The following is a 10,156-nucleotide window of genomic DNA, read 5'->3' as shown; positions in this document are numbered from 1 at the left end:
TGTTACTGAGACATTGATAGGTGAACAGATAATATTTTTCATAAAATTGTTACTAAAACACTGATAGGTTACCAGGTAATGTTTTTAATAACATTGTTACTAAGACATTGATAGGACCAGATAATCTTATTCATATCATTGTTATTAACACTTTGATAGGTGACCAGATAATCTTTTTAATAACAATGTTACTATGACATTGATAGGTTATCAGAAAATAATTTTAATAACATTATTAATGAGACACTGATAGGTGACCAGATAATCTTTTCAATATAAAAAAGATTACTTGGTTACCTTATCTTTTTAATAACATTGTTGCTAAGACATTGATAGGTGACCAGAAAATTATTTTAACAACATTGTTAATGAGACATTGATAGGTTACCAGATATTTTTAATAACATTGTTACTAAGACATAGGTAGATGACTAAGACATTGATAGGTGACTAGATAAATTTTAATAATGTTGTTGCTAAGACATTGATAGGTGAATAGATATTTTTTTAATAACATTGTTACTAAGACATTGATAGGTAAGCAGATAATCTTTTTCATAAAATTGTTGCAAAGACATTTATAGATGACCAGGTAATATTTTTAATAACATTGTTACTAAGAAAATGATAGATGACAAGGTAATATTCTTCACAACATTGTTACTAAGGCGTTGATGGGTGACCAGATAATCTTTTTAATAACAATGTTACTAAGAAATTGATAGATGAACAGATAATCTTTTTAATAACATTGTTACTAAGATAATGATAGGTGACCAGATAATCCTTTTAATAGCATTGTTACTAAGACATTGATAGGTGAGGCCAAATAATGTTTTTAATAACATTGTTACTAATACAATGATAGGTGACCAGATAATCTTTTTAATAACATTGTTACTAAGGCATTGATAGTTGAGGCCAAATAATGTTTTTAATAACATTGTTACTAATATTTTATTCTTATTACATTGTTGGTACAAACAATGATTCACTGCCAAAACTTTTATTCTCATAGTTTATATTCATATTGACACCGACACATTGCTAGACGTTTTATTACCATAACACTGTTGTTATGGACAGTAATACAGACACGAACATTTCGATTTCCCAAATGTTGTTGCTATAGGTAATGATTCACTGCCATTCATTTTATTCTCACAATAGTAAGCGACCAGACAGTTCACTTTTTTTAATAGTTTCTAAAGGCACTGGTACAGAGCCAGATATTTCGTTTTCTTAACAGTGTTCCTAAAGGCACTGCTACAGAGCCAGATATTTCGTTCTCAACACACTGAAGCTATAGCAGTGATATACAACGAAACATAGCATTCATTATAACGCTAGTATAAGACAGGGATATGTTTTGGTAACGAATGCTCTGCTCCAATAGGTTTACCCTTTATTTATGTTACTGGCATAGTTACATTCAAAATTTATAAACCATTCAGAAACACGCTATAGGTGGTTTCGTTGGATATGTTATCCATAAGGCGAGCAGGGATGCCCATAATTTGAACAAACAGTCTATTCTATCTCATTCGATCTGATTTTCTCTTTTCTGTCACTCTTAAAAATAACACGTTCTTATAGTGTAACTTTACGTTCACACCACTTACTGACTCAAACGACTAACATTTACTCTAGAAAATGACACTCAAAAGTAATAAACATGCTTTTTTTATGGTGTAACAAGAGTAAACTTTACGTTCGTGCTGCTTACTTCACTCGACGAACATCAAATCTATAAGTTAGACACTCTTAAAGCATTTCTTATTATGTAACTATGGAACTACACGTGTCATTTTAATTTTACGGCTTGAGAATATTTAGGCGTTAATTTTAACTTGTCATCAAAATAATGGAACGACACTCTGTGATGGGCGTATTCTTAGAACATCGTAAAATTAAAAGATTTAAAGTAGTCAAGTGTTGGATATTCTACGTTCATATTTTTCCTGTAACTGTTTAGAATTTTTAAAGGTCTGTTGGTTAACATCCGAAATATTTTTGAATATTTTAAAAATTTCTAAATAATATTAAAATATTAAACTTATGCTCCACGGTAACTCAGCGGCTAGTTTGACGGTTTCTATATTTCCAGTGGCCCGGCATGGTCAAGTGGTTAGTGCGCTGACCTCGTAACCTGAGGGTTGCGGGTTCGAATTCTGGTCGCACCACACATGCTCACCCTTTCAGGCGTGGGGACGTTATAATGGGACGGTCAATCCCACTACTTGTTGGTGAAAGAGTAGTCCAAGCGTTGACGGTGGATGATGATGACTAGCTGCCTTCCCTTTTGACTTACACTGTTAAATTAGGAACGGCTAGTTCCGATAGCCCTCGTGTAATTTTGCGCGGAATTCAAAAACAAACAAACAAACAAACCGAGTCAGATGTAAAAAAAAAAGAAAGAAAGAAAACAAGAGCAACGACGTAGATTGTTTTTATGTCTGATTTTAAGTATTTAAATAATGGCACAAGATGGCGCTAGAACGCATCAATATCATTGGCAACTCTTACTGACAAGGCAGTGCTTCGGTGTAAGTTTCGTTTGGTATAAACAAACTATACGACTTATTAAGGATCTGCTCCAGGAAGAAGATCTAATGTTAATTCTTCACTGAGTTGTTATACATACACAGAAAGAGTCAGTAAAATTGGTATTTATTCAAAACCAAGCAAATCCAGTAGGAAAAAAAACATCACGTAGAGAAGGAACTCTGTCGAGATAGGTTCTTAATCACTTTTAATTATGTCAAATGCCTAATGCTCTTCCCTGGTACAGTGGTAAATATACGGATTTACAACGTCAAAACCAGGGGTTCGATTTTCCTCGGTGGACACAGCAGATAGCTCGTTGTGGCTTTGTTAAAAGAAACCCGCACGCGCGCAAACACCTAATCTACCGAAACTCTTTGATCGAAAAGAATAGCGCGATTTAATGTTTATTAAATTAGGAGCCGACTTCTGAGTAATAACACTCAGAGCTACCCCTAAAAAGCTACAATAGAATTAATTTATTAATGTAAATAAAATTCAAGTAATTTTCGGATGAAGAAGATTTTATTCCAGGGATTTAATGTTTGTGTGTTTATTTTGAATTTCGTGCAAAGCTACACGAGGGCTATCTGCGCTAGCCGTCCCTAATTTAGCAATGTAAGACTAGAGGGAAGGCAGCTAGTTATCATCACCCATCGCCAACTCTTGGGCTACTCTTTTACCAACGAATAGTGGGACTGACCATCATATTATGATGCCCCCACGGCTGAAAGGGCGAGCATGTTTGGTGTGACGGAGATTAGAACCCACGACCCTCGGATCACCTAACCATGCTGGAACCTTGGGAACAAAGAAAAAACTGGTGATATATTTCTTTGTTTCCTAACGAAAGCTCGTGCTAATCTTGGGAACAAACAAAAAACTGGTGATATATTTCTTTGTTTCCTAACGAAAGCTCGTGCTATTTCCTTCACTTTTAAAGTTCTTTTCACAGTTTAATGACGAGCTATGGAAATATTTCAACACAATCGACTTGATCCAATAAATGGCATCTTTTCTTAGTAGGATGGTCACTCTACCCATATTTTGTTACGTTTCTTTATTTCAGATGCATTGCGGAAATCTCATGGTCCACGGTTCGCGCCCTGTTCTGAACGTTTGCGCTTTTCGTTTTGGAGTCGTGATTGCGTTGTAAAAGTGAATGTCAAAACTCATTACTGGAATAAAGTAAATGGCCCGGCATGGCCAAGCGTGTTAAGGCGTGCGACTTGTGATCTGAGGGTCGCGGGATCGCGCCAAACATGCTCGCCCTTTCAGCCGTGGGGGAGTTATAATGTTACGGTCAATCCCACTATTCGTTGGTAAAAGAGTAGCCCAAGAGTTAGAGGTGGGTGGTGATGACTAGCTACCTTCTCTCTAGTCTTACGCTGCTAAATTACGGACGGCTAGCACAGATAGCCATCGAGTAGCTTCGTGCGAAATTCAAAAAAACAAACAAACAAGGAATAAAGTAGACCAAGAATTGGCAGCGCACCCTGTTGACCAACTGCCTCAACACTAGTGTACTACTTCAAAATTAGAGAATACTAGTGGAGATAGCCTTTGTAGAGTCTGTACGTATATCCAAATCAAGCAATCAGTTAATCGAACTATAAAACTACGATTTACTGTACAACTGTGATTCTCTATTCAACTATGATTAGTAAATAACTTTAATTCACTATATAATTCAATTCATTGTATAAGTGAATAATATACAACTATTATTGAGTATATAACTATTGTGCACTATATAATTAGGAATTACTATGCTTAGTTTGGTGTGTTTTTAATTTCGCGCAAAGCTACACGAGGGCTATCTGCGCTAGTCGTCCCTAATTTAGGAGTGTAAGACTAGAGGGAAGTCATCCACACCTACCGCCAATTATTGGGCTACTCTTTTACCAATTAATAGTGGGATTGAACGTCACATTATAACGCCCCCACGGCTGAAAGGACGAGCATGTTTGGTGCTAGGGAATTCGAACCCGCGATCCTCGGATTACGAGTCGAGTGTCTTGATTAACCATGTAACTATGATTTAATATATAATTATAATTCACTATAAAAGATGACATGAAGAAACTGTTGTGACTTTTTACTAAACAGCTTTAAGCCATTTATATATAACTATTGATTATTTAACTATTTGTTATTGATAGGGAATTCCCGAAGTGCACCCTGGTGTCAACTTTTAAACCTAAAAACTTTATCTTCTTCGAAACATCCCGTTACTTAGGTGATATTAGGTAATGGTCTTTTAACGTTGAAATGTTAAATGTGAAGAAATAGAAAAGTGAAGCATATGAAAACTGCTTTCCGCACGAAAAGTTGTCGTTTACTTCGTTACACGCTCAATAGATGTCACTTTTTTGAATACACATTAACTTGCGTGTATCTAACATATTTTGCGAATGACTCTGTTCATTTTTAGGCACTGAGTTACATTGTCTTCTCATTGCGTATATATTTTCCCTGTCATATTTTTCATCATTCTAAGGCTTTTCTATACATCTTTATTGCTTAAAGGCTATGTTTAATTGTTTTATTTATTTGTATCATTAGTATGCAAATTTGACATATAAAGATATAATTATGTTATATTAAATCGAATTTGAATTTGTAAATCATAAAATTACATGGCAAACACAGCTAATGGAAAAGCCCCGTGAGGCGGAATGTGTCGTAATTACATTTCTAGATTGTCTGGCGTTACAAGGTTAGTGCAGTGTCACCGAACGTTGGGAAGTGTTTGTAACAAGTCTTTAAGATGTGTTCAGATGAGATATTTAAAATTTTCAAGACAGTGATTTCCCTTGTACTTAATGGAATTGGTAAACCAATTGGTGTATGGATCAACTTAGATGCCAGAACCATCCGGAGAGAAACCTACAACAAGTCGTACCACACCAGTAGTAAGCTAAGTGTGGCGTTTTGAAATAGGTGAGAATCCACGAAACTAAAGATTCAAGTGACCCAGGTAACAGTATGCAATATAATCGAGAAGGATCTCTATCTGGGAAAATGACAAGTCATATGTACACAGATTATTTCCACGAAATATTAGTTTAGCTGTGGTGTATCTTAAGCAGTTTGAACTGGAGAATGAACACAGTATTAATATTTCGTACAAAGACATACTGGTCAAGCCACATGACGTAGCGCCTATATCTGCCCCCCGATACTACAGCGGTATGTCTACGGATTTACAACGCTAAAATCAGGGGTTCGATTCCCCTCGGTTGGCTCAGCAGATAGCCCGATGTGGCTTTGCTATAAGAAAACACACACACGCATATAAATGATTGACGTCGACGCTGGGAAGCCGTCGTCCTCTTACACTAGACTGATTATGGAAAACAAGCAGGGAGTAGCGATGTGCTTTTAGCATGGCAATCTTATGACTGTGTTTCGTAATGGAAACTAGACTTAAGGGCTATTGTTAAATGCACAACCATCAGACAGAGCATGACCGGACGTGACGACATTGATTAGAACAACGTGGCGAGGAGGTACCAATTGCATGGAGTTGATGACAAGGGGAGTTTAGTCTAAATTTCATGGTGGTACTATAAAGGAAACTATTAACATTGTTTTAGAGAGGAAAACTACAACCATATATTTTAAAGAATATGATTGGTTATGTGAAGTATAATAGGTCTCTTCTGAATATTAGGGTTGCCATCTTAAAATTAGTGTGAATTACTGTCGAGTGTCACTTTCTTACTTACTGTGGTTTGTCATAATTTTCAATCAAAAGCACCTTAAGTGGGGGGGGGGGGTGGATACGACCGAAAAAAGAATTCACGTGCGACTTGAAGGATTAAAGTCAAACCTGATGGCCAAGCTGGTGGCTACAATTTTAACGTTGATAAAATTTTTATAACAAATATACATTCATTAATAATTAGTAAGGCCGCTTATTTGGTTGGTAAAACAAAATACTAGGCCTAGCTAACTAATGGACGAATATTTGCCACAGTATTTTTATCAATACTAAAGTGTAGCTACCAGTGTTTCATTCCTTTAAGTCGCACAATGATGTCCTTTTTCGGTTGCACATTTTTTCACAACTAAGGTGTTGTTGTTTTTTGTTTATTATACTTACTTCACTGCCGACAGTGTGTTCGGGAACTTTGTTATGAACAACAGAAAGTAAGTTAGAAAGTAGGTAATTCATGCAACCTAACCACTTTGTGAAACACAAGGAAAAGCGAGATTAGCGACTAACTTTTCGAAACTACCACATAAAAATATTATGAAAAGCGAATTCTACATCTTGCTGCTAACTGAAAATAGTACGTAGAGCGAATTTCGCGCATAATACTTCCAAATTACTGCACGATAATATTACGTAGAGCGAATTTCGCGCATAATACTTCCAAATTACTACGCGATAATATTACGGAGAGCGAATTTCGCGCATAATACTTCCAAATTACTACACGATAATATTACGGAGAGCGAATTTCGCGCATAATACTTCCAAATTACTACACGATAATATTACGTAGAGCGAATTTCGCGCATAATACTTCCAAATTACTGCACAATAATATTACATAGAGCGAATTTCTACTTAACGTTTAAAAACTTCTACCTGAAATTAATTTTCAGTTACTCCATCTGTTACCCCAGGGGTCAGCAGTAAAATAACGGACTCACAACGTTAAAATCTAGGGTTCGATTCTCCGCAATAGACAGATAGCGTATAGCCCATTGTGTAGCTTAAAACTAAGAAAAAAATAACAACAACTCCACCAAACTGTTCATAGATCTTATCACTGAAGACGAAATGTGATTGTTTGGTTCGTAGTTTAGTGGAGTTTTGAAAACGTTTTTAATAAGCTATTGTCTTTGTCTTGGTTATAGCACCATAACATCAAACAGATAATGGATCTTTCAATTGAAGAAAAAACGTGATTTCTTTTTGGCATAGTTTAGTAAAGCTTCAGACCCATTTTTGAAAAGCCACTCAATTTATATTTGCTATTGAAACTAAATTATTATGTAATTTTATTGTTTTATTTTGAGGTTTCTTAGTGGACTTTATATCATAACATCGTTATGCTACATCGATATTAAACTGTATACTTATAATGTGGTTAACAAGTTGAAAACTATTTGTTACTGCGCATTTATCCATAATACATTCTTTTTGGAACTGTGACAGGAGTTCAGCGAAAGGATGGTTATGGATATTGATACCTGAAACACTGGGTCTAATTTTGGTTTATTTGAAGTTAATCACAAAGCTACACAATAGGCTATCTGTACTCTGCTCACTTCGGGTATCGAAACTCGGTTTCTACCGTTGTAATTCCGTAGACATACTGCTATGTCAGTAGTTAGATGAGACTTGAGCTATATAAATTTTCTTTTATCTTCTTAAAGTTTATACACCTTTCGGAGGTAATTTGTTTTACCTAAATACATTATCTCATCCCTCTTAGGCAATTATTAATTAAAAATTGTGTTTTTTTTTCAACTAATAAATTTCAATAGGTAAGCAATAACTTTTGAAGATTCATTCTTATGCAGGCACGGCATGGCTAGGTGGTTAAGGCATTCGACTCGTGATCCGAGTTTTGCGGGTTCGAATCTCCGTCACACCAAACATGTTCGCCCTTCAGCCGTGGGGGCGTTATTATATGGCGGTTAATCCCACTATTCGTTGGTAAAAGAGGAGCCTAAGAGTTGGCGGCGGGTGGTGTTGACTAGCTGCTTTCCCTCTAGTCTCACACTGCTAAATTAGGGACACCTAGCGCAGAAAGCCATCGTGTAGCTTTACTCGAAATTCAAAACAAAACATATATATTCTTATACAACCGTGGCTGAATGACCAGGTCAGAAGCCCAAGCTTAGCTGTTTGCAGTTTAAGATTGTTTGAAGAGAGGTTTGGTTTTGGTTTGTTTTGGATTTGGACGCACGACCCTCTGATTACAAGTCCAGCGCCCTAATCACATGTCGGGCTGTTGAAACACCAGTCGCCTTTGTGGCTACTCTTTCTCCGAAAATAAAAAAACAATTTCAAGGATATTAGGGTTCTTGCCTTTACGATGTGGCCTGGTGGTTAGGGTGTTCGACTCCTAATCTGAAGGTCGCAGGTTTGAATCCCCCTCACACGAAACATGCTCGCTTTCTTCAGTGGTGAGAGCTTATAATATGACGGTCAATCCTACCATCCGTTAGTAAGAGAGTAGCCTAAGATTTAACGCTATGTGGTGGCGACTACGACTTGCTGCCTTTCTGCTAGACGTTTACTACAAAACTGGGGACGGTTAAATCTCGTGTAGTTTTGCGTGAAATTTGAAACAAACAAACAAACCTATACACTACAGTAAACTTTTTATGTGCTAAATTGCTTGTGGGTCTATAACGTTTTTTGGTTGAAGAATCGTTACAAACATATGAGTAGAATATATTTCACTTAGTCCCACTATTTACAGCTGGGGTTACCTGTTAAAAACATTCTTCATCTATATTATGTTTATAACATTAACGTTTCAGGTCCTTGGAACCAGTACCGGATCAAAGCGATCGTAGGGCCTAGGAACCTTTCATTCATAGGCCTTACTATCCGTAGAAGTTAAACCAAAAGTCAGATAAAATATAGATATATAAATTATAAATTCGGGTTTGAAATTTAAGTATTTATATGCGTATAATGTATACTTGCCGTTTATGTATGTTAATACACAGTAGTTGCGAATATGAATACACAAACTAATGCGTATATACAAAAATACATCGTATAACTTAAAGATGTAATAAAGTTTTTACAGTAAAATGTCTACTTCACGTTTTTATATTTATTATTTTCTGGCCCTCTAAGGTTAACTTTTAAGAAAATTTTTCATGGACCCATAGTTTTCGTGGGCCCTAGGCACTGTGTCTATTGTGTCTAATAAATAATCCGACCCTGTGCTTGGAACTGATGGTTAGAACACCTCACTTTTAATTTTAGAGACGCGGGATCGAAATCCCTCACGGAATATGCTCACCTTTTCAGTCACGAGGGGGTTATAATGTGACGTCAGTTTCACTATTCGTTGATAAAAAGTAGTCCAAGAGCTGGCGGTGAGTGGCGATTATTAGTTTCCTTTTCTATAGTCTTTCACTTCAAAATTAGGGACAATTAACGAAGATAACCCAGATGTAGCTTTGCGCGTAATTTAATAATGAACAAACTTTTTGGAACTACTTTCTTCGTCGTTGGTTTTACAGCTTGATGATCGTGATTATCCAATATTACAGTTTTTATTGTAGATGGATAATACCTATTCCAAAGCGTCTCATTTCTCACGTACAACGTATTTTTCATATGGCTTTCTATAGTTTTTTATGTTCGTGGCTCGCGCTCACAAAGCTTATGCTTTATTACAGTTCAAGATATTTGTGAATTATCTTTTCTGTAGTTGATTGAAATAATGTGTCCAACGAGTCACTTTTTTCGTGTAACTTTCCTGGATAACTAATCTCTGACGTTTGATAACGAAAACGTAAATCCTGCCTTCGTTAAGGATGTTGTTTACGTCTTCGTATTGGACATCTTGATTTCCTCTGGATGATATTATTCATTGCTTATCGGCAATTATCTTTGAAAATGAAA

Source organism: Tachypleus tridentatus, chromosome 13, assembly GCF_004210375.1.
Source record: "Tachypleus tridentatus isolate NWPU-2018 chromosome 13, ASM421037v1, whole genome shotgun sequence".
Classification (NCBI taxonomy): domain Eukaryota; kingdom Metazoa; phylum Arthropoda; class Merostomata; order Xiphosura; family Limulidae; genus Tachypleus; species Tachypleus tridentatus.
Note: the sequence above shows the minus strand (reverse complement) of the source record.